Source organism: Corvus kubaryi, unplaced genomic scaffold (assembly GCF_017639235.1).
Source record: "Corvus kubaryi isolate FWS band 111438036 unplaced genomic scaffold, C.kubaryi_AGA036_p1.0 68, whole genome shotgun sequence".
Taxonomy (NCBI): domain Eukaryota; kingdom Metazoa; phylum Chordata; class Aves; order Passeriformes; family Corvidae; genus Corvus; species Corvus kubaryi.
The window spans coordinates 1,279,999-1,306,673 of record NW_024582056.1 but is presented as its reverse complement, the minus strand read 5'-3'; positions in this window follow the sequence as shown (position 1 = coordinate 1,306,673).

Below are 26,675 nucleotides of genomic sequence, written 5' to 3'. Positions count from 1 at the left end.
TTTTTTATTCTTTAAGAGCCATTTTTTCATATTAAGTGTCCACAGATTTTACTTGAATTGGCATATACCTTGAAAAATGATCCTCTTTCTAAAGTTGTACGATAAACCTGTAGTACTATTTAAATTGCAACTGCAACGCTGCACTGCACTGAATCTTTCCTGTTGTGAAAGCAGACGGTTCCCACAAAACTAATAGGAATCATTTCTATGCAGTATCATAGCAGTCACTTAATGAAAATATAATCACAAACTATACTACAACGCAATTACTTAATGAGTTGGATATGACAAAGCGTGTATTATTTTGCAATATGAAAACCTAGAGGTGTTGGCAGCCAGAAGCCACTTGGCTTGTTAAATCCATGTAAAATGTATAATAGAGCTGAAATAGGCATTATGCATTTATTTTTAAAGGAATTTTCATTTAAACAAAACCAAAAACCTACCTGTATGAAGTTCTTTGAGATCTACTTATTGATCTCAAACTGTACTGGAATTTTTCATTTAATTTAAAAACTACAAGTACAGACCCTAAAAGCCAGCCAAATGTGGTGATTTTTAGGGAGGAACTGAGTTTTTATTATAATTTACGTCACGCACTTCAAGTAATTTTTCTTCTCCTTTCTTATTTCAACTACCATCAGTTCAATTTTAAATTTTCTACCTATCTAATCATTACCACTAGAAAGATCTTCTTTAGATTTTTAGATAGCCAATAAGGTCTCAGTAGCCCTGATGGACCCTGAAGTACATTGCTTTTACACTGAAAATTAACAAATATGTAAGAACAGCCTGTGAAGTTTGAATATTTTCCCCTGAATATAGAATTGTAATTAAAAAAGGAAGATAGTGCAACTAAAGAGGATTGGTTAATTTATTAACATGAAAAGAATGCGTCATTGGACTAATCCACAGGCAATCAAGTCATTGGGTTATTTTAGCTAATATTAATTCTATTATTTCCTTCCTGCTATTCTCAGAAGGTTATAGATAAAGAAGTTTTAAATCAATAAAGGCATGTGTAAGTTATGTGTATATGCTACACACACAAATTTTCTAGCCATGATCTAATTGTAATTGTTTACATCCCTATATAAACACCACTCACTGACTGCCTGTATTAGTACACAGCAAATGAATGCAGAAACAGGACGCTGCATTATTTGTTACCTAAAGCTACACACCAAGAGTTTTGAAGACAAAAAAGAGCATTGGAATGCTTTTCTGTCAAACCCTGGCCCAGGCTTGCATTAAGCAAAGGGCTCAATGATGAGTTCAGCTTTTAAAGATTAGCTTAAGCCCTCATGAAAAAGCAGTTAATTAAGGCTCTCACGTCCCCAGAAATCTGTACTATTTAGTCATACACAGAGGGTTAAGCATTTACTTGAATGGTCCTACTAGCCTGGGTTCTTAGGAAAGACTGCACAATAAACCTATAGGTAGTCTGTCCTGCCTGTTCAGCTATGGCTCTGTTCATACTTTACTATGATGCAAAGGACTTCTAATGTTTCTTTATAATCTTTTACATCTTCCATATTTCATTAATACATCGAGAGCTTTCCTATAATTCTTTAAATGAGATTTTGCAGTAAATCATGATGCAACCCACAACATATCCCCAACTGCTAGCTTGATTCCTTAGCAAAAGCATCCAATCAGTTAACCCTAGAAGATTAATTTTACTTTCCTCTTAGAATGCAAGATTCATTAATGACTTAGAAACTTTCGGTTAATTAGTTGAATGATGGTCATCCATATCTATCGCCAGTGGCAGACAGCAGGAGTAGTTAAGTCCAGGGAAATAAATTCACTCTCAATACCAAAGTATTAATCAGCTCAGGAAGGCTTGTTGAGGTCATGCCACATGTGTGTGAAATAAAAATATCCTAGCGTTGGTCTAATTGATGGTTTGATTTACAGAATGGAATTCATAGCTTTAATAATGGGCAGTAATCTCACGTGACAATATTATTTCTGGTTTTCTGCAGCGTTTACTTACTTATTTTAGGGTAAAGGAAACAAGGGCATGCATGCTGATACTTTCACACTGTCTGCAGCTGAAAGAGTCATGTTTCAGAAGAATGCACACTGCCTTTAGATGAATGCTCTCCATAGCAGTACACACACAAGCAGAGAATGGGGATTTATGCACAGAAATGTCACTAAGAACAGCAGGGAAACTCAATATGGAAACACTGCAAAATGTACCTTTTTGAAAAATTTCCTGCTTATGTCCCAATTTCTTATTTATTCCTTCTGTTTATTCCAAAAGCTTTAAAGAGCTGAAGAATCCTCAGTCCAGTATTTGGTAGACTTGATGTTGAACATAGTTAATTAAAAATTTTGCTGAGATATCAAAGCTTGTTGGATTTTAAGTGTGATCAGAATGACTTAGATTTAATTAATTTTCAATTTTAAACAAGTTTTTTGATTCTTTTCACAGCTCTCCATAATAGCTTTATTCTTATGAGCAGAAACTTATCAATGTGGCAAGTAAATTACATTTCTTGATATGTATATGATGATACAACTACTTTCACAAATACCTCAGTAACCACAAATTTAACATAATCTATAAATTTAGTTTAATCTTCAGCCACAAACTAGGCTTACCTGAGAAAGAAGACATGTGGGTGAATTACTTTGTAAAATTAGTGACTCTCATTCTTGTGAAACAAAAAAGAAAAGATATCTATGGAGAATAATTATACCTAGGAGTATATCTTAAGTAAGTCTACTCATTTGAACAAATTAAAGTGATTGAAACATGAAATCTGTTTTTCTTCTGGCATGCTTACTGGGGTAAGGAAAATACAGTAAGTTCTTAAACAAGCTCTAGTTCTTCATGTACCTTACCATGTTCCATTGTGATCCCTATTTGCAATTTTTATTGTAAATTGAAAAAGTAGCATGGTAACATGACAAACAAATAAGATTTGATGTATATTTGGTTTTTACCATGCACTATTTAACAGTCCACCTAAATATTTAAGTGGTCTGGCTATCAAACACATTGTATCAGACAGTGCGAATACTCTTTATTAAAATCAAGGTTTGCAGTTTGCCAGCCGGAATAAACTTTGTTTTTATACAACAAGACTTCATAAGAACACAAGACTAAGAAATAATTTTACCCCTTCAGAACAGGAAGAAGAAAAAATTACAAACATTTCTTATCATCCCCTCAGGAAATTAATATTTACTATTAAATTTTATGAGAAATTTTTTGTAGTTAAACTTATTTTAGCCTAAATCCATAAAAATAATACAAAATTGACTCTTAATTCTGTGCTTTACTAATGGTGCATAATCATATATCTTCATGGATCTGGAATGTAGGACCTCAGTAAGATGTGTTTACTGACTCTAAACCATGGGCACTTTTGAAAATTTCCCAATGCATGCATTTCATTTCACTCTAATACATGAAAATGCAGAATGTTAGAATTGTAAGTGAATTAGCACAATTCTAAATGTTTTTCTCCACTGTGGCATGTAGAAATCATATTTAGACATTTTTTTAATGTCTATGGTTAATAAAGTTCTTGGATTAGCCATATCACACTTATTATTTACATTATAGCTGTAGAATAGTTCTGAGTGACATAGATCTGAGACAATTTTAGGACTATTTTCTCCATATTTTTACACTTCCATCTTTGAATAGAAATGGAAGATATATTTAGGGAAATATTTTTAATCCAAACGTTGTCCGCTTGCAAAGGAGTACTCACCATGGTCATTCTTCAAGCAACAATTCAAGGCAAATATTTTTTTCATTCAGAAAAGTTTACAGAATTGCTCGGTGCCCTCTGTGAGGACTATAACAAGGACTGGCTGCAAATATACAGTTAGGAAAGTGAGCCCCATGGCAAGCACAGGAGCCTGCTGACAACTAGCTAAGCAGCACTAACAGCTATAAATTCTATCTTGCACATCCCAGTCAAATCTGTCATTATCTCAAACCCTGTATGCCCCTCATTGGGCACCAAAAAGGGTTGTCATGGCTAAACCACAGTCAGCAGACAAGCCCCACACAGTCACTCTCTCACTCCCCCACCAGTGGGATCAGAGAGAGAATCGGAAGAGTAAAAGGTAGAAAACTCATGGGTTGAGATAAGGACAGTTTAATAAGGAAAGTAAAAGCCACTCAGGCAAGCAAGCAAAATAGGGAATGAATTTAATGCTTCCCATGGCTGTCTAAGTGTTCGGCCATTACCAGAAAAGCAGGCCTTTGCGTGTAACTGACTTGTAAAGACAAATGGCATCACTCCTAATGTTCCCCCCACCTCCTTCTTCCCCACACTTTATATACTTAGCATGAGGTCATGTGGTCTAGAATATCCCTTTGGTCAATTTGGGTCACCTGGCTGTGTCTCCTGACAACCTCCGAAGTACTCCCAGTCTCCACACCAGCGAGGCGGTAAAAAAAACAGAAAAAGCCTTGGCTTCGTGTAAGCCCTGCTCAACAGTAACAAAAAAAATCCTATACTTTAAACACTGTTTTCAACACAATTCCAAAGTATAGACCCACGCTAGTCACTTTACCCACTTTAACTCTACCCAGTCAAAACCAGCACAAAAATATTCTTCAAAGTCTGTTCCAAAGCCAAGAAGGCTCTGTTAGCTTCAGTAGGCTTTGGTCAAGTTTGGTTTAGAAAATAAAAAGTTATTCCAATAGAGAAAAAAAAACCCAGAACTTTTATCATTGAATTCTGAATATCACTTGTTCGACTGTACCTCAGCTGTCTGCAGCTATCTGTGCCAGTTTGGACGAATTTGGAGGAAAATATCCTCTGATAGAAGGCAGGTTACAACCACCCTCCCCCACCAGGTTTGGGAAAAAAAGAAATTTTCCTCGGAGGAAAGAGATAGAAACTATTTCTTTAACAAACACACAGGAAAAGGATAATAATGCTATATAATAAAACCTCTTGCTGTGGAGAAAAACCTACGAAGATTTCAGAGTCCTTCTGTAGGTGTGGTCTCTCTCCTCCTCCTCGGAGCTGGGTCGGTGTGGGCCCACCTCCAGGGCCTCGGTGGAAAATTCTCCTGGTGCGTTCTGATGCTGTTGAGACAGTCCAGAAGAGAAGGGAAAAACCGAAGTCCCAGGAAAACAAAGTTCAACTCTGGAGCTCCCTCTGGAGAAGAGGAGCTGAAAGCTGTCTGAAAAGCAAGAAGGGTGTTCCCTTTGCTCTTGCTGCTGCAGAAGCAGAGGAATGTATATCTGTGTCCTTGAACAACTCCTTTGAAAAGTTCTCTCGGTTTTTTTCCTCTCCCCCTCTCAGGCTCAGTTTAAAGGCACAGAAAGGCACAGGACTGATTTCTGGGCATAGGGCAGCGACAGGGGATACACATCATAAAGTCACCCCAAGACACTATTTTTTTTAATGGCTAGCTGAGAACACAGTCTTCATTCTGTTACCATGTATTAAATATGGACTGGCAACATTTGTCTTGCAGATTTACATATTATTACAATCTGTATTTGTTGTTGGTAATCTTTTTGGCATATAATTAATCATTTAGAAAATCTGAAATGTTTATCTTTTCATGATCCTTATTACTTTAACCATCCTGCCAAAATTAAAGTCTATATGCATGTATGTTTTTACAATTGATAAATTCCCTAAAGAAAATAGATTTATTCAGTTACTAATGGGTTTCCACTAGACATCTTAGTAATATAATTAGTCTGTCTTATAATCAAATAACTGATTAATCATTACACGATTTTTCCAAAGTTAATAAGTTGTTATAGATTTAGTTTTTATATCTCTTTCAAAATAATTGCTTTTTTTATACTGTTTCACCAAGAAGCTCCATACAGATGATGATATTTCCACTTATTGTTTACTAAGTTTATTGAAAACAGAGTTTGTGATAGGTATTCAAATCAGGCAAATAATTTGTTGATTTTAAACTTATTCCACGTACTTTACAAGAGTATTGAGATTATTTTTTAAATAATTATTCAAGGCCCAGTCAGTGGGAGTATTTGACTCCTGTAGAGGTTCTAAAGGAATAGCATAATTACTTCCACTTGTGTCATAAGAAACACAGTAGTGTGTGTAAGCCTTTTATTATTCTTTTTATACTTTATCAGAGCAATTAACCATATGCTTTAATCATTTACTTGGGTGGTTTGTTTTTAAAGAATAGATATGTTAATGGTTTTCTGTCTTAAAATGAATGTCTTAATATGCAGTGGTGTTTGTTGCATTCCTGGCCTAGGTAAATATCATGTATAAGAGGTAGAATGTGTGTAATATAGATGTATACACACACATATTCAATCCATATAAAATTTACATAATATTTTCATGTCTGTTCTGAAAGCAATTAAAGTCAAGCCATAATTCAGTTAATTTAGACATATCCAATGGTTGAAATGGCCTGGGATACTGTGGAGTGTGATGATGATATATAACCCAAATGCCTCGTCATTTCTTCCAGAAAAGGATAAAAGTGAGTAGAATACACCCTGGGAATTCTATTTTTTTGTTTTTCGTGGGTACATAAACATGTTTCTTTTTTCAGTGGTAACTTATTTTTATGTAAATAAAATTTTCTTGCACATAATTATGTACAACTATATTTGATCTCTACTTCTGCACTTGTGTATGTGCAAATGATACATAAAATGAAAAGATGGGTGGAGGGATAAAGGAATAGGATAATTTAAGTGATATTTCACTATATAGGCTATTTCTGTGTTCTTTGGAGTAAGGAGAAGATTTACAATCTATTTGCTCTTTTCTTACTGTAAAAAGCAGTAGATTTTGCTAGGATTTGAAGTTAATGCTTTATATCTATGTCTTAAAGTAGTACAATCCGTGCCTCTGTATAATTTCTGCCTTCCTTTCCAACTCCTGTCTTTCCCATCTGGTTGTCTGTGCCCTCCTAAATAAATTAAAATAAAATAAATGGAATCTTAAAATGAGCTAAATGAGGGAAATAATGGTTCTTTTGATGTTCCCTTCCCTGTGATGTTTGGGGGACATGAGAAGAGAATCCTTACCCTACAAGTTTGTTTCAGTGAGTGTAGAATCAAATTCCAGTTTCTAGACAAGCTGAAATGACTTGCTAATAATAGAAATTAATTATAAATTAGAAAGACTCCCAAGGCTGATTTCAGACATAGTGAATTAACAAAAGAAAAAGGGAAAAGGGGAAAGTGAAACAAGACCTTGAAAATTATAATCTGCATCTCTCTGTGTAACTTTAAATACTCGTTTGAGGGTTTGCACTCATGGCTTCCTTCTGGGTATCTGATAAAATCTTGCTCTAACAAAGCACTTATGATTTCTTTTCCCTTGAATTAAAATATGACTTTTAAAGGAATTACTTGTAGTTAAGGGAAAGCATTTCTTCTATTTCCTTGAGTTAGTGTGTAATCATACAAAGTGTGATTCTATTTCATTTAGCAATTGTGTTGGACATATTTAAAATTACTTGATGCTGATGGACAATAACTCCTTAACTTTATGTTTTTGTTGGGGTTTTTTTGTCATACCAAAACAAAATAAAATATTTATGAAAGACCATGAACACAGAACACACTATTGATGCCTTGCTATATCGCGGCTTGCAAAATTTCATTTTTATTCATCACAGAACACATGCAACATCAGCCCAATTCCTATTAAACAGGTGTCCAATTCCTATTAAACAGGCGGTTTGATGCTTAAAAATAGCAATATTTTTTAACTTTTGTCTGACAAACACAGATTGTGATGCCATATATTGTAGCATATTTACATTAAATACTATAGGAGATGAAACTTGAATTTAGAATTCCAATTTGGTCATCATTAGACAAGAGAAGGCTCTCTCTTTCTAGAGAAGGCTCCACTCAGAGGCCTTTTAAGCCGAAAGAACCAACAGCTTCACTTAAAAAATTCCAAACAGTCAAGCCAAACCAAAGCACAAAAGCCAAGACAATCTGTAGACAGGTACATACTAATATTTTTGTTAAGAGAAAAATAAAAATAACTCCGCAAACTTCCACTGCTTTGCCAATGTGCCTTTTCACTATTTTGAGTCATTGTTTTTTCAACAGGGGTAATGGAACTGAAACAGATTAATTTAATCTACCTTAATCTGCTACTAATCTAACACCATCAACCTTAATTATTATTTATAGTGATATTGAAACATATTCAAACAAAAAGAGTTTTTTATTATTAATTTTCATAAATTATTTTAATAATTTCATGGCACAAGATTATTACAGAATTCTAAATATGTGTAATCTAGACTTAATAAACTTTATTTGTTAGCGATAATGTCATACTAGAAAATCAGACTTAAAAATTGAAATTTTCTGTGGAAAACATTGGTTGAAAGTATTTCATTAAAAAAACCAGATGAAATGTATTGAGCATAAAACACAATGTTGGACATAAAAATATCTGTTCCTGGACTTTCATTTCCCTTTGTAAGGGCAATTCACTTTACCACACTTAGTTTAAATGGAGTTCATTACACTGTTTGACGCTGTAAAATGCTTTGCAGTCTACCAAGAATTTTTGGGCTCTGAGGTTTTTGTGCAATTGCAGCATTTCTCTTGAGCTGTAATCCAGGTTCCTCTCATCTGCTCCATTCTGTTGATGAAATTTCTTGATAGAATTCAGTATTATGGTGTGCAAAGGAGTTACTATGTTGTACTGTTCTAATTAAAAATAAATCTTATGAGATATTTTCTTTGATGGTGGTTTATAGTCTAGAGCTTGTTTCTGGTTTGGACACGTGTATCATCATTTACAATACCATGTAAAATTCCGATCACTCATATGTGAGAAGCAGAATGAATGCAGAGTATAAGGGCAGAGAAGGGATATCATGCACATCAGGAAATAATCAATTAGATAAAAGATTAATCTTCCAGATGAAATGAGGAGAGTATATTTCTTTTTTATTTTTAACCTAACAAAATAAATTCTAAAAGAAAAATGACTGCTGTTTACAAATGCATGCAGTTTGTGTTCATCAAAGAATAAGAGCTATTTCATAAAATACTGAATTGACAGAAGAGAAAGATTTGTATATTGAACCTGTAGAAAAATATGAATGAGGAAACTGTAGTAAGGAAAGTAATGTAGCTGGTGTTTAAGAAGGTGCAATTTTAGTTATTAAGGAGATAATATGGTAACCCTCAATGTGAGTGAAAAGATTCAAAGACCTAAGAGGCTCCTCCACTTGAATTTCAAACTATAAGACTTTATTGCTTGTTGGAAGTTATGCTTTTCAAGTAATTCTAGTGAAAACTGTTTTAAGATAGAGAGGTTTTTAACTGTTTCCTCTTAAACTAAAGAAAGAATTTTTCCAACAGGTGGCAGAAAAAGCCTCAAATTTCAAAGTTTCATCATCTTTTTTCAAACCCTTCATGTAAAATTTCAGCAAGGAATTATGTAAAGAATCAGTTTCATTCCAATACTAATTTTGGAATATTTTCCACAGAGTTGCAGAAGGACTACAGATGAATGAAATAATAAATGACTAACTTAATGCATGAGAAAAAATGGAATACCTGATTGTGTTTTGTCACATAAAGATAGGTTAAATTCATCAGGCAAGTTATGGCTTGTGAATTATTCACTATGTTCTACTGGCTGTAATTCTTTTTGCATTTAATTACAAGGGGCTACAGATTACTTAGAGGTCTTGTAATGCATGTGCATGACTGCCAAGACCACTAATGGAAATTGCATACCATTGCTGAGAGAAAAGTATACACTTCAGTAATTACATGTGGTACTCTAAATGCAGATGCAAAAGTAATTATCATAAACTGGTGCTCTGCATATTGGAATGCTGTATTGGCTCAATATATTAGCTTTCACTTCCGAAGATCATCAGGACTCAATATGTAGTTAGTTCTCTCATGAAATATAATTGAAGGTCTCCAAGTAGCTTCCTTTTGTTCTTGTGCTCTAGGAGTAGTTCCACAGGGAGTGACACAGGCATTAGGACAATGCAGAAAGGAGTGTTATTGGCTAGCACTTAAGTATTTTGGTAGATTTTTAAAGAAAAAAAATATAACACTTGGCTTTAGCTACTTTTATTTGTCACATTTTCACGACCACTAAAGTTTATGTAGCAGAGCAAGGAAACTTATATTCTCAAGAGGTTTATTTTCATTCTTCTTCTGAAATTTCAGTAACAGTGAAGCCTTGAAACTCTGACCTTGTGAAGAGATGAGCAAATGAAAACTAAAAAAAGGGAAAAAATATGTGTCAGAGATAGGATTGGATATCCAGCAGGGCTATGAACTTCAGAACTCAATGATTCCTAGCTGTAAAATAGTTTTCATTTATGTCCTTTGATGGTGGCAATGCTCCAAACATGACTGAAACTCAGCAGAACTTCAGCATTTTTCCAAAATATATTGTGAAAGGAAATATGTTCAAAGGTATTTTGTCCTTCTGTCTAGTTACACATGGTTGGTGCATTTCCTTGTTATACATTGGCTAGCACCTTTATTGCTGCATGGAGCTAGCGTACCTTTTTTTCCCTTCATTTTGGTCTTTCTACTCTGTCTTGAATCTCAGATTAACTCTTGACTTTTCTCAACTCATCACATCCTTCAAAAAAATCGAGGAGATAGTTCAAACTTAAGAAATATGGTTGGCACTAATGCCTCACATCATTCTTTTAAATTCATGACGTAAGAAGTATGTTTTGTGAGTGTGGATGTTTCCAGTCTCTAGGCTTTTCCTGGGTCTGTGCAAGTTTATGCACTTTCTTTTCTCCTCATCTTCTTGCAGTTTTTCCTGAAGGCTCACCTAAGTATTGACTATTTGCCAGTTTCTTCTCCTGCTGATCTGCAGCTTACATATAGCTACCTCCGATTTTCCTTCTCAGCTTTCTGTCCTGATTATTTTTAAACCTTGATGCATCCTGATAGTTTAATTTCAAGACCCCATGTTTCATCAGTCTCCTCTATTGCCATGGATTCTTGAATCACCATATGATGTCTGATGTCAAAATACTGCAGCTGTATTTCTGACTTCTGAATTTCAAGTCAGTAACAAAAAAAAAAAGGTTAAATTTTTCTCATTTGTTGCAGTCCCATATAAGACCTCCAGAAGTTCCATTCTTCATGAGGTTACAGCTTTCCTCAAACTCTTCCACTTCTTCTACAGAGGTCATCTTCTCATGTCTACTTACTTGCATGTTGTTAAAAAGTCATAACAAGACACATTGCAATAACTGGGAAAATAACGTTTTTGTCCTTCTTATTAAATTGAGTTTCTGTCTTTACACATCTCATATTTTATCTTAAATCTCTTACGTTTGCTGTTAATAAAGGTTGAAAAGGGTATTCTGTAGGCTGCAGGTTGCTAAGAAGCTACTTGTATCCCTGAAATTAGATGGAAGTTTTACTAAACTGTAGTCAGCTGCAGCATACTTCATCTGACCAAAATGCATGAGTGTTTATACAAAGGTCTACAGAGAATACCAGAGCATGTGAGGAGAAAAAAATTAAGGAGAAGGCCCAGAAAGAGGAATCCTGGCATTGAACAATAGGAAAATGCAAGCAAATACTTATCTTCATGCATCAGCAATCAGAGTGGTTGGCGTGTATATGTGTATTTGTACAAAGCATCACTTACCAGCATCGGGAACTGTTTAAGTATCCTATTCATGTCAAATATTAAAATGAAGGTGTTTTCTGTAATGGTTATTTATGATTATTTACCATCTGCTCACAAGTAAATTCATTACCATGAAGATTTAACCAAATAAAATAAGTTAACCTGTTAAAAGTGATGAAATACCGTAATTAGTTGTGTCTGAAATACAAAATTAGAGAGAACATTTTGTTTACCTAATAGCTGTTTAACTGGCTTCAAGAAGTGATTCTTTTGCATGGTACATGTAACCAAGAGAAATTGCATCAAACTGATTCAGAGATTAGTTGTATTGTGGGAATGGATGTGCACTGTGTATATGTTGTGTCAGGTGCCTTCATGTAGGTAGTGCAAAACCACAGAGCCCACAAATACACTTACATAAATACCCTAGGTATTTTCCACGCCTATCAATACACATTTTAAATAACCATATAAAATATATTTAGTTATAAAATATATTTATAGAACTGGGAGGATGAAATAATTTATTGAAATAAGGTCTTGCTGAAAATTGACAGGCTATTAATGTAAAAAGGAAAGGTAAATTTGTGTATGCAGCAAATTAACAATGAAAATTCACTGCTGTTAACACTATTAATTAAACATTTTGTATGATCGTGAATAACATCTGTCTTTACCTTAGAAAACAGTAAAAGTAAGCATTACTTCCTGGTTTTAACCACATAAACAGACTGACATCTACATAATTTTTAGTTAATGATTTTGGGCCAAAGAATTTCTTCACAATTATTTCATCTGCTTGCTTGGTTTTCAATGACAGAATTGATTCTTAATGAAATTATTTTTTAAAGAGCAAAATGTGTTGTCAGCAAAAAAGACACAAAATGAAAAAATTATCTTCTCTTCAGAGCTATGAGTATGGAAAACAATAAATACAGTAGCAAGGCAGACATATAAGAAAAAGGGTCTTAAGAGTAAGGACAGCATAGACAGGGTTAAGGTGACAGCAAAGATATACTCTTACATAAGCATCTTCTGAAGTGACAGACCTATACTGCAGCTGGAACACCAGACTGCAATTCATAAGCCCTTCTTCTGCTTAAGGAAAATCTTTGGGTATATGAAGTTGAGCAGAGAATGAAATAAGACCATTAAAACTGGAGCAGCCAAAGCTGAGGCCCCATATTCACGTCTTTTACACACCTACATATGTACACACACCTAGACATGCTTTGCAAAAATGTTAAATCTTTGGTTCTTAATAAAAGAAAAAAATATAAGAAAGAATACAGAATCATCCATTCTGGAGCATGTCCATTAAAATGAAGAGTTTTCTCTAATTAAAACTAGAATCTTTGGGGACCATTTCTCCATTTTCTCCTTCCAAGAAACATCAGATGGAGGGGAGGCTAATTGGGCCATATTGATTTCCTCTGGAAGTCCAGTGATGTCCACATAAACACTAAAGCTCTTAGTCTTGTCTTAGGAGTTCTGTTTCTTAGTGTTGTCTTTAGGACAACTGTCCATGCTTTGAGACTACTTCAAATCTATGTTGTTGGAACAGGATGGAATGTGAAATGATTTACAAAGGAGAATAGCAGCATTTTTGCTGTTATGTCAAATCTTGCACTGAATTGTTTTTGTTTTTTTTTTTTCTTTTTCCCCCTTAATCTTTCAGCATAAATGACAATGTCACTTGCAGTTAAAGCAGAGCACTTTGACATAGCTGACATCAAATTTCCTTAATGCTTGATCTGCCCGGAAAATGTGCAAAAACTGGCATGTCTGGGAAAGAAAGTGTATATGACTGCTGAGGAATCCTATTCTCAAGATACTTGTTACAGAGTGCTAATGTCAGAGTGACAACAAGGCAGCTTTTAAATATCAGAATTACACAAAAACAAAATGTGAATATTTTCTAAGGATAGCTAGTTCAGACAGAATATCCCTCATTGTTGTGTCTTTTCCCTTTTCCTTAGGCATATTAGTCACCTCAAAATTGTAATTTGTTTAGATTTCAGATAAATTAAGTCCATTTGCTGTACATAGCTTTATTACAATTTTTTTTTTTTTTTTTTGACAAAGCAAGATATTTATTTTTTTTTTCCACTGTGTATTTAACTTGGCTGACATCAGCTAAGAGTTCAGTCAATATATTCCAGGTAGGAATGCTGGTTCCATTAACAGACATTATTAATAAACAGTAATATAAAGAGAAGAATGTGAAATTATTTAGCTGAGACAATCTCTATACAGCAACATTTTAAATATTGTTTGAAAAACAACAATGCATAGATTATGTGTGATAAAATATTCTTTTCAAGTATGATTAAATAAATTTTTGTACGCATTCAAATATCCTCTCATGTATAGATTAATAAATTAGAATGTGTCTAAGTATGCATGCAAGCAACAATAAACAAGTTTTCAGATCTGTCAAACACTTTCTTCTTGTTGCTTCAGGCTTCTTTTTGTATGTTACCCTTTGTACCTTGAGTTAAGTTAGCTGGGTATGCCTGCTTTTGTGGGGGTGTTGCAGGAGCAGAATATTTATCAGAATAGAGTATCAATTTTTCTGAAATTTCCCTTGAAGTGGAAATTATCACCAATAAATTATTTGAAACAATCAGATTTTATTTCTTAATTATAGCGTTTTTTTCAGAGTACTATGAGAAATGAACATAACCTTTATCATACAAAATCACTATCTGAATGAAATATGCTGCCACAAAAATTAAATCAAAATTAAGCCACTTTAGTTTTTTCTTGAAAAATAGACCAATTCCTAGTAAAAATTATTTTATTTTCTGTTACAAATAATATTCATAAGCATTATCAGCCCCCAGCTATGTGATGTTGATCAGTTTTCATCTTCTAGAATGTTTGCATGGAGATGTTCATTTTGTTCTTACTCAATGGCATCATTCTCACCTAGTTTCAGATAATCACTATATGAAAATCTACATCTGATCAAATTGTTTAGTCTCTCCGTAAAGTCAGGGAAGAGAAATACATTCCTCTCCAGTGCAGTTCATCTTACCCAAAACCAGACATTTTAATGAACATGTAAAATGAAGTTTACCTTAAAACCTTTCTGTTTGTCTCTCTTGACTTGGGTGTAGGTGTCCAGGTGTTGGCAGGGGAACAGTGGTGGGGTTTGGGAACGGGAAGGGTGTGATGTGCCTGTAGGAGCGGCCTCTGTGACAAGGGAGACCAGGGCAGCCAGCCAACTCCAAAAGGATCCCACCACAGAGAACAGCTGAGTCCATCAGCCATCTTCTCACATCTGGCAGGATGAAAATTTTATTTTATTTGGATTCCTTAGTATTTTTTCTAGTTTACTAATCACTTACAACCAGTGGCATTTGTACTATTATACTAGCATTTGTACTATATTTGTATTTCTATTACATTAGTATGTTTTATATTTCTAATATATATAATATGTGTATTTGCATATTTTTACTACATACTAGAGGAAATGTAAACTTAAAAAAAATGCAGAGTTGTTCTCTTACTTGTGAGTTTGTACACCTCATGAACTCATTTAGCTAAAAGATTATCTCTATAATCTGAATTGGAATGAACTTTTGCTTTCCTCATGTTCCTCTACAATACAAATGCAGAGTGATGAAGCTTACACTCCAATTATGTTTTACAATGTTGACCATGAAAACTTCATTGTAATTGTAATGTCAGATAATTTCCAAGAACATGGTTCTGACTCGGAACAATGTGACCAGCTGCAGAAAGGCAGGACTCTGCCAAAACCTGTCACTTTTCATTTGGTCACTACTTCCAGGAGAGCTGTTCCACATTTTATCTCTGTTTAGGGCTTTCCTTCATGAAATTTGGCTTCTTGCAGTGTGATAGCTCCATGCAGTATCTGCACGTGTCAGCAGGCCCAGCACAGGATTGTGCCTCTCCACATTATCTGTTATCAAAGGTGTGGGAGCGAAGACATGATCAAATGTCTTTTTCTGGAGAGGTTAACACAACACTGCATAAGAATGTGAGGTTATGCCCCACAGCTGGAGGTTAAGACAACTTCATTTCAGCTGGTTCACACGGCAATTTATAGGTGGCTACAGATCAAATTGGCTGGCAGTGCACTGACCAGGAAAGGACACACACCTGTGTTCCAGGCCTACAGCTCTCTACTGCCATAAGGGCAGTAATTTCCAGTAGAAAGTGGTAAAAAACAGTATTAGAAAATAACATCAGAAATAATTTTAGCCATTTTCTAAATGAACATGTATCTGAACTTTTGGATTTTTTTAATTAAACTTAGAAATGAAACATCTAGCTCACTTTTCTTTTGACAACCTTCTTCTCTTACTTCTGAATTTCTCTTTGCTGCTTTCAGGAGTAAAACCCCAAAGCAGGTTAGTCTGAATTTCTTCAGTTTCATTACAAAAGTTTTGTGCAGATCTAGCTAAAATCTTTGGTTTAGAACTATAATGATTAATGTCCTGAGCCACAGAGAGAGGAGATCTGAGCCAGAAAGAGAAGAGAATAGAAAACTCAGAAACAAATGGGACAGACAAAATTGAATACAATTCCTGACCCCAAACCTGCTGAAAGAGTCTTTTCACAGTTTGATATTTCATATTCCTTCTCCCTTTCTTTAAACTTTAGAAACTGATAGTACTTCATTTTCCTGTCAGTGGCAAACTCTTCCTTCATCTCATATAATCTCAGATATTAGTGAGTGAAGAAGAGTTGGTTTGGGTTTTTTATTTCTCTTCATTGTTTTTCTCACACTATCTTACACTTATAACAGGCTTCCAGATATAAATGAATTCTTAATTGTGCTAAATTAGAGTTAGGCATGGAGCATCTTATTTTTGAATGAAATGTCTGATTTCGCAATCCATATCATCATCGTATCTTTTCACATATTAGTGCCGGGAAGTAAATGGATTTAGAATTGTGTTGGCTGCACTGTTAGAGAAATGCAAATAAGTTCATCTTGGCTGATATCTTGCTTGTTTTACAATCAATATGTTTACTGACTTATAAAATGATTGTGAGAAACAAGTAAAACTCCAGGATATCAGTTATGTTAGATCTAATAGAAGCCAAGCAAAACTCACTGGTCTGAAAATCTCAGTCATTAGTCAGATTAGACTGCATGCCAAAGAAAAAGATATAATGGCTGTAGGTTGTTTCAATTTTGAGAAAGAAATCTGCATCACATCAGAAATGAAATCAAAAGAAATAATTCTTGAGATCACCATCTGGTCCAGTATAAGTCATGCACGGATCCGCAATGAGTTCATAGGCACATACTGAAACTGCCCATGAGAAAGTTGTATTAGTCCGTAGGTACTGTCAGCTTTGGATCCTGTGAGTATTTGCTATATGGGTGTGGTAAATACAGCAGGAGGAACTGATTCATGTTTTTATTCCATAGCCATTATATCAATAGAAATAAATTTCAATAAAATTTAAATATATTCTTGTATTCCAGTGACGTTTGAAAAAACATGGGTCTGTTTTAGGCAAATAACATTTTTAAATGCTGAAACAGGAAAGCTGGCCACTTGTAATAAAGGCCAATGAAACAAAATACTATATTTCAGGAAGAGGAGGAATCTTTCCATGAGGTGATCAAAGTCATTATCTTTTGTATCCTGATGTAACAGTCAGTGAGGATTTTCTTTTCTGCTTGAGATGACAGAAACTCTCCACACTCCTCTTTAACCTTTCCACTCCTCCTGCCTGAACTGCCAGACTATTTGCTGAGTTGAGCAAAGGTTGGTCTCGGTTCTGCCAATGGACATCTATTTGATTAGGAGTGTTCAAAAGCTGAATGGCTTATTTAAGAGAGACTGGCTTCTGCAGTTGGCTGCAGACAGTACCTTTCTGGAAGGTCAGAGATCTAGTTTCCTGTGACTGCTCTAAATCAAGCTGAAAGTGTGTCTGATTGGTCTTCTCCTACCTCTGAGGAGATTGCCCACGCATCAGGCAACACAGTAAGCAAACAGCCAAGGAAAAACTTTAAACATCGCACAGGAAAGGATTTAGCAAAAGATGACTCTGTGAAAATAACCTATTGATATTAAAACTAATAGGATTAAAGAAATACTAATCCTCCTATCTGGCATGACGGATGACCCATGGATGATGTTTCAAAGCAAGAAGGGATTGTAAGAGAACACTGGTCAGAATGAGGAACAAGGCTGAAATCCACTCAACCATTACTGGAGAGGAAAATGAAAATCTGCCCAGAATGAATAGAAAAGGTTACAGAAAAAAGAAATCTTCCTGTCCATGGCCAGAAAGGTGCACTGCAGCAGTTCCTGTTGTGCAGTTTTATTTTTATTTACATTTGCTCAGTAGACCTACGTAAGTTTTGACAGGCCATGTGAGGGGAGACCAGACCAGCCATAGTAATAGAACTCCATCCATTGCATGTGGACTATTGCATAAATAAAAAGAGCCTGAAGAAGGAGAATAGAAATAAACTCTGCATAATCTTTGAAAATAGAACCTTATTTTTTTGTAATATGTTATTAAGAAAAATTGTAAATATACTTAGCAATGCACACACAATACTTCCTGTGGCCTCCAGATTGGGGGAAAAAAGGCTATAGACAGCAAAATAGAATGAATCTGTTCCTTAAGCTACTTATGTGATGAATTACAGTGGAACGTGCTCGGTTAGCTTTTCAATTACCAAGAGGGCTCTTTTCCCTAGCTTGCCATGTTGCTTGAATGATTTATTTCCAATATACCACATTGATTTCCCATAAATTTGTCATTTGAATTAATTGGAAACATAAAATAATGACAATAGTTTTTGCTTTCTTAGGTGTTTTTCTGCTTTATTTATGCACATGTATATTGTATTTATATATTAAGAAAGGGAAATATCAGAAAAAGGAAGATGATTGTGAAAGAACTTTATTAGAGAGATGGAGAAACGAAGGAAGAAGGTCAAAGTCTTGTTGATGGGAAGACAGAAAGAAAAGGAAATATATTAGTGGAGTGGCATGGTGATCACATACATAAGACAGGGTCTGCCAGGGCTGTGTGTACATGGCTCAGGAACAGCAGTCTCCAGAGCACGAGCCCAGCTGGCCTCTGCCTCCTGTCTGCACATTTTTCTGCCTGAGTGCCTGGTGCTTGCAGGCGGAGGGCCCACACACTACACACAGACAGGCACAGCCGGCACCATGGAGAACAAGTCCGCCTGCACCCACAGATACTGAATCCTGCATGCTCTGGAGAGGGAGCCAGCCAAAACTGAGCACCTTCTACAACCTGTGCAATGCACAGTGAATAAAGCATCTTCAGCAGATGCTGGGAGCACCAGGAAGTTCCTTCCTGCATCCAAGTTTGTGGTGAAATTATGGACCTGCAACATCCTTGGATTGATGCTTATCGTTCACACCTGACATGCAGAAGGTAGTCTCTTCCCTAGAATTACCTTTGGAGAGAGCATGTGTGGGCCACATTTCTGCTTTTTTTCCTGTCTTTCTAACATCTACAGTAACATACTTTGGTGCTGCAGTGTCTCAGCAATAGCACACTAAGGGGATTGTATTTGCCACTTACAGTTTCCTCCCTCTTCAGGAAGCAGAGTTCCTTCTAAAGTGGACCATGATAGCAGTGTTCCTTCTTCTGCTCTACATTTTTTTCTTCCAATCAAACTAAACACTGAGAAGTGGTCATTGAGGAGCTGAGATATGCAGGAAGATTCCAGTTAGCCATTATTTTTTCATACACAAAAGTGCAACAAATACACTTCTATTGACTAAGTTGGTATGATTTTTACAGAGTTGTATCTTTTAGAACATTCTGAAGTAGATAAATTGGTTGCACATTTATTACTCACACAAATTTATTCATAAAGGGAGGGATATTGGACTTATCATTTCTGCAGTGTGGAAAATAGGCAAAGATTATTATGTATTGCAGCTCAGTAAGATGAATTCAGCTTTTAATGGAATTTCTCAGAATTCCTTCCTTCCTTCCCTCCTTCCTTCCTTCCTTCCTTCCTTCCTTCCTTCCTTCCTTCCTTCCTTCCTTCCTTCCTTCCTTCCTTCCTTCCTCCCTTCCTCCCTTCCCTTCCCTTCCTTTCCTTCACCCCACTACCTGTCTACTGTACCCAGGACCCCAATATAAGTAGATTTTGCTTGTATATATTTTTACTCTGACGCTGATCCATTCTTATATGTGTCTTGCCATTGATGTAAACACCAATTCTGTTCTCAACAGATGCAAAATGTGCTTTCATTTGGGAAAGGCTTACATGTAAAGATCAAATATGTTACACATGTGATCTCTACAAGGGAGATTTCTGAAGTTGCCTTGTCTCTAATTCTGTAATTTCTTTAATAGTGATACATAGACTTTGTTTTTCAAAATTTATTTGAAATTCAGAATTCTGTAATTATGCAATTTGTCAATTTGTCTCCATTTGTTCAGTTCTCTCACAGAGGCATTATGTCCTGTGGAAATAATAACATGTAATTAGAGATTGCCATGTAGAGTATAGAAAATGTCAAAATTGCTTGGATCACTTAGCTGTTGTCATTTCCTGCAATTTGAGGACTTCATTACTTTATTATTTATAAAATAGATTTTTAATATATTTTTCCTCAATAAAAAGGAAAAGACATCTAAAAAAAAACCTGAAATGCATTAGGAAAATTGACTTAGTAGAAGCCCTACAATATCTGTCTCAAGCCGGACATGGATTATCTTCATTCATGTCTTGAAGGTCAACTGAAAAACAAAATGCTCTATCATAAGTCTGCATGCCTGAATACCAGTTTTGAGCAAATAATTGCTGTTGAAGTTGTTTGTCCTTTGTTTTGGTAAATTAATCTATTTTCCTTTTTTGAAGAGAAAAAAATATTTTAAGTGTTTTGATAAAAGCTGAACATATATATCTTAGTTTGGATATACTAGTACACCAGGACATAAGTCATAGAATCATAGAATGATTTGGGTTGAAAGGGACCTTAAAGATCATCTAGTTCTGACCCCTCTCAGTCCAGATACTTCACAGCCTGGTCCTTATTAGTAGTACAGAATCCCAAGCTTGACTTCATCTATTAAGAAGTGGTAACATCCTAAACACTCACACCTGAGAAAGACTCCTCTATCCCTGTAATAAGGGCTAGGGTGAAAAGTTGGTCCAACATAAGTCACCATATTCTGGATCAGAAACTACTTTTTGCAGCCATCACCTGAGAGGCAAGATGCCTGTTTCTTATTGTACCTTTGTAATATTTTAATTTTCCTGGCATGCATGCCTCCAACACAAACAAAAATTCATAAAGAATATGCTATTTAGCCCTAGCACGGAAAAAGGTTCTCTTAGTGTTACCCCTATCCCTGTATTAGCTGGGAAAAGACAACATCTGCTTCTGAGCTCTCATTAACTGCAATTGCACTTTTACTCTGTATTTTTGTGTATAGAAAAATGATAGGTGGCCTGTAATTGCAACCTGCTCAGAACAAGCAAGCAAGTCAAACGGTAAGGTCAAAGCCCTCATTTTTCTTTTGCTCTGTGGACACCCTCAGGGTAAACAGCAGAGATGATTCCCATCACTGTGTCAGATTTCTTGCTGCCAGCCAGCCCAACAACTGTAGCAGCAATGCAGAGACAGAGACTGGTGAATACTTCATAGGAAACAAGCACCAAGCTAAACTATTTCACAGCTCATTCGCTACTCACTTCTTACTAGAAAATACAATGATGACAGTGATTTTTAAAGCCATGATATTCAGTGTATTTCATATTTATTCTTTTATGTAAGTACAGGTCTCCTCTCCTGGTGAGCCAGCAGAGAAGAGGTGAGTACAAAACATATAAAATGCAAATAGCTGTGTCTATTAACCATTGCTCAGCCAGGGTTGAACTGATGTTTCTTTCTGATGTTCTGGTCTTGGTTGGATTCAATCTTCAAACACTGTTTTGGGGAGCCATTGTAGAAGGAATTTGTAAGCTTTCAGTTTTATGCTAAACCATTTCCCACCACCCCTTTTTTTTCAGATGTTACTCTTTCCTCTCCTTGTCTCATGTGCCACCAGGAATCTATAGCAGGAGGATCTGTGGAGAGGGGAAGGGAGTTCTGTAACTACAGCTTTGACAGCAGATACTAGATCCTCATGGAACCCTGATTTCAGTACTGAGCAGGCTGTACTGAGCGACAGAAGGAGGTACCACATGAAAAAACATGCCACTTCATTTACAGATAAATGGCCCTTTTTCTTTTTAAAAAATGGCTCTTTTTTTTTTTTTTTTTACCACTTTTGGTATAGTCTTGTTCTTTTAGGCATCTGTTTTGTTACGATCATATCCAAGATATTGTTTATTATCTGTCTCTTCCGCACAGTTTCTAATACTTAATACAATGAGCTTTTGCCCAGAGACATTGATCCATGGTTGACTGTGCACTTTATTACTAAATACTTTCCTACAATCAAATATAGGTAAACAAAAGGCACTTAAAAAAAAAAAAAAAAAGAGAACACCCAAGCCTCAAATATGACAGGCAGATAAATTATGGAGACAGACTCAACATATTAAATTCCAAAGTGTCCCACTCTTTCAAATATAAAAGAGATCTCCTCAGAATTTAGGATGAAAGCTTTAATCTCTTATTTCTCTTCCTGTAGAGAGTTAGGTGTGCTGAAAGCTGGAAGAGGAGACAGAGAGAAGAGCTCAGGGTGTCTGTGGGGAAAGCCGTGCTGTGGTCAGGATATAACACAAAGGCACCTATTATCATGTAGTTAATAGCAGTTTCTGTGAGAGGAAGTGAAATGCAAATGTTTTTTAGGCTTCCTAGACTGTCAACCTTCCATTGGGTTAAATCTGAAATTGAGAATTATTTATTATATTTTTTTTCAAGGGGAGATTTTCAGAAATTTTGCAGGTCCAGGTGGATAGTTGGTTCACTATCACATTTCCTCAAAGTGGTTGACTTCTGCATTGGCTGAAGGAAGGACCTCCGGACTCAAAAGCCAGAGCTTCCAGTTAAAATTTATACTCCTGTATTGTGTTTTCTGATGTAATGTTTAAATCATGTTTGTATTGTGTATAAGTATTAAAAAGCCTGCATAATTTCACAGGAAAAATATTATGTCACTACTATACATGTGCTCAGAAATAGATACTTGTAGTTGAAATTTTGAGGGGTGTCATAGGTTAGCAAGCATAGTCCCGGAAGGGACGTCCTTGCTAAGGGGTGCTTACAGTTTCCTCTGTGACCTGACAGAACCTATCAGCTGGCCAGTTTGAATATGGACAAGTCTCTAAGCCACTTAAAGTTGTGATCACCTCTGTGATCCACATTTAAGAATAGGCAAACTCCCCCTCCAAGCTCTCTCTCGTTTCCGGCGCTGGCACAGGTGGCTGCGGGCCCCGTGTGGGGGCCAGCGGGCCCGGCCAGGCCCTGCTTGGGCCAGGCCGGGCCGGGCCACGGCCATCCTGGAGCCATGGACCTGTTCCAGCCATGGAACCCCCCCCCACTGCCTTGCCGTGGGCAGCCGGAGCGGCTCGGCTCTCCCCCCTCTCCACTGCGATAAGAAACATTCAACATTCCAGCTGCAAAGCTACAAGGCCGAGGTGAGAGTAACCCTTTTATTGCTGTGAAGAGCTGAAAACCTGAGGGAAGAGAGAGAAGAGATGCTTAAAGCTGAAAGTCTGTTGTGAAGCTATGATATATCAGAGTATCCTGTTGTAATTTCATGAAGATATGGGGGGTGGAGTGTTCAACTCGTAAGCAAAAGCACCTGCGCTGAGATAGGCAGATGCTGACGCAGCTGTAATTTCATGAGAAGTTTGGACAGGGAGAGATGAACCAGATGAGGACTTTTGCTCCAAACGGGAAAGGAGAAAACCTCAGTCCGTAGAGATGAACCAGATGAGGACTTTTGCTCCAAATGGGAAAGGAGAAAACCTCAGTTCCTAGAGATGCTCCCAGAGATAGTCCTAAAGATGAAGATGATGAAGACCCTTTGCTCCCAGGGAAGGAGAAGGGCCTCTGTTTTTGTTTCTGAACGGCTCGACCTTAAAATTGTACCCCAAAAAACTTCAAGAGTGGACCCTCGAAAGCAGTTGCGGGAAAAGCTGCAAGTCGGGGGAAAGGACTCACACGCAGGCAGAGAGACTCCTCTTCCTAAATGGACTGAACAATATTTGGAAGTGGGCGGCTGTCTCGTTGTGATAATGTTCTCATAGCATGAGCAAGAAGAGACTTCTCTTTCTAAATGGACTGAACAAGGTTATTATGGAAGTGGTAAACAGACTGAACATCTTAAGGGTTGTCTTTGAACATTGTCAGTGGGAGAAGGGAGGAAGGTGGGGGGAGGAGGAGGAGAGTTCTGAAGGTGGTATAATTTTTTTCCTCTTTTAGGTCTGTTAATAAACTTCTTTATATTCTTTCAAGTTTGGTGCCTGCTTTGCATTTCTCCTAATTCTTATCTCACAGCAGATAAACAGTAATGAGTATTTTGGACCAAACCACTACACTAAATTGGTGTTTCCGCCCGGTTACAAACCGAACCCGCGACAAGGGGTTTTTTGTGCTGCCTGATATCACTATATGAGCTTTCAAATACCATGGCTAGAGAGATGTTTTGAAATTTCACAACAAAATGTTAGTCATTAAATTCCATACTCTATATTTTAGTCCTACATTTAAATGGATTTAAAAATTACTCATAATTATAAGCCTTCATAATAAAATGCTGACACCTGACATAGAGAAATTACATTTTAAGTGAAATCATGAAAATGCTGCACTAAGCACATCTATATTTAGTGTGGAAGGAGAAAGATCTATTGGTGCTTGGCCCTATGGTATCAATGAACTTCCTGTAGAAAACACCTGACACCACAAAATTAATCAGTGCTTAGTATTCCATAAGTAGTAGAAAGTAGTCTTAAGTCTGTCTAAATTAACACTAGAATTATCTACTCTGTCCCAACATTTGTATTTTATATCATCACCATGATTAATGTGTTTATATTTTCTTGCCTGCCTTTTGTTTTCTTTCTAAACTCTCATATGAACCCTTAGATTTTAATTAAGAAAAGAGGTCAAAGTTCAACTGCTAAGTTGAATTACAGATAAAACTTCAAAATATAACTTTAATATTGAATTGAATGGTAAGGCTGTCAGTACTGGACTTTGAGAAATTATATTATTTTATTTTTTCTATTTAGTTCTTATTAAATATTTTTCTAAATGGCTTTGAGACATCAGAAATCAGTTTAAAAAGGGTTAGGAATGTCAAATTTGGGACAAATGTCAGTGAAAGGTAAAGTACTAACACTTGCAAAAACTTCTTGTCATATTTATCTCTCAGTACCAACACCAAAATTCTTGTATGAAGATGTGTGTGCTTGTATATGCTAAAAATTAAGGTATGCATTGACTTTCATGGGTTTGGATCAAGCCTTACACAGGATTACTGTAAACTGAAAGTTTAATGAAGTCATGGTATCTAAAATTAGAAGATTGCTCAAGGAAATGTATTGTAAAAAATTTTGGCTACAATTTTCAACATCACTGGAAAATTAACATATAAATTAATAACAAAGCTACTGCCAGAAGCGCTTATGAGGGCAGCTTGTTGGATTAGGCAGTAACACATAATTAGACATAGCTATTACCGAGGATATCTAGATTCAGCAGCACCTAAGAGAAATGGGAACTTGTTTGCCCTCCTCATCTAGTATTCTTTCAAATGAAAGATAACTTCTCCATGTAAGGCATTGTTGCATTTAACTTAGAGCTGCAGGCTTGGCTAAGAACTGATATGTACTGACAGGAGAAATGACAGCTTTACAGTTAAAAACATTTATTCAGAACCAAATCCCGAAATGTAAAATCAGCAATGTTTGTAAACCACTGAGCAAAATAAAGATCTAAAGTCAGATTCTGCATATTGAAACATCAGTGGAACTCAGATTCTAAGTTTTGGGTACCATCTGTAAATGACTATGACCCATCTGTAAATGACTATGAAAGTATATATTTCTTCCATGGGTCATTTATGCTGTCTTGACATGAGAAAGGTCACACACACTACCACTGTCAGCATTATAAATACACTTTGGAAGACTGACAGCCTCTCCTTAGTACAGCTACTGCCAGGTGCTGTAACTACCCTCACTGTTCAGGAGTCCTGAGATTTAATTTTCTCTGTATCTGTGTCCACGGAGACTGCTCATATATAACACCAGAGAGGTCAAAGCTCTGAAGCAAAGAACGGATGTAGCTGGACATGAGGAAGACAAAATTCTGTTCATAAGAGCCACTAATTACTTCCGTCTCTGCTCCAAAGATTGATTGCTTTTAAACAGTGAAATGGCTCTCACAGAAAGATGAAGTAGAATACTCAGTAGCTCAGACAATCACCAGGGATTGTGTGCTCTTGGTAGAGTGAGATTTCAGTACTCAGCTTGCTTTCTTTAAAGTGGAGACTTAAATTTGAATTTTCCCAATAAAACATTAACCAGGTGGGCCAGGATTTTCTGAACTTGAACGAAACAAAATCTCATTATGTGAACAAGCTACCCAGCCTGCTGATCAGAGATCACAACAGGCTGTAACCTCTTGAGCTATTGCAGTTTACCATTGGCACTTAGTTCACATCTTGATTCACTGGCAAAACACATGTGGATAAAAAGTGAGGAGAATATATTCAAAATGAAAAATCATTTACATTGAATCAAATATAAATGCTAATGCAGTAGTCAAAATTGCAAAACAGACTCAGTCTTGTGTTCCATTTAGTACTTGCAATTAACTGTAATGATGCTTACTGCAGAAGAAACATATCCAGTATAAAATTAGATTCCTTTTTTTGTTTTCTCCTATCAGATTACTCTGGATTTACAGTGGTGTAGTAGAAATAAGAAGAGAAATATAAAATAAAATAAACCAACAATTAATAATAATAGTAATAGTTGCTGTTTGTTTACTTAAAAATGCTTTCTTCAGGACTTGGAGAACACTAAATTTCCCCTCATTTTTATAGATGTATTTTTATAGATAAGATTCTGGGGTCTTCATGTAACATTGACATATTACTTGGACTACAGTT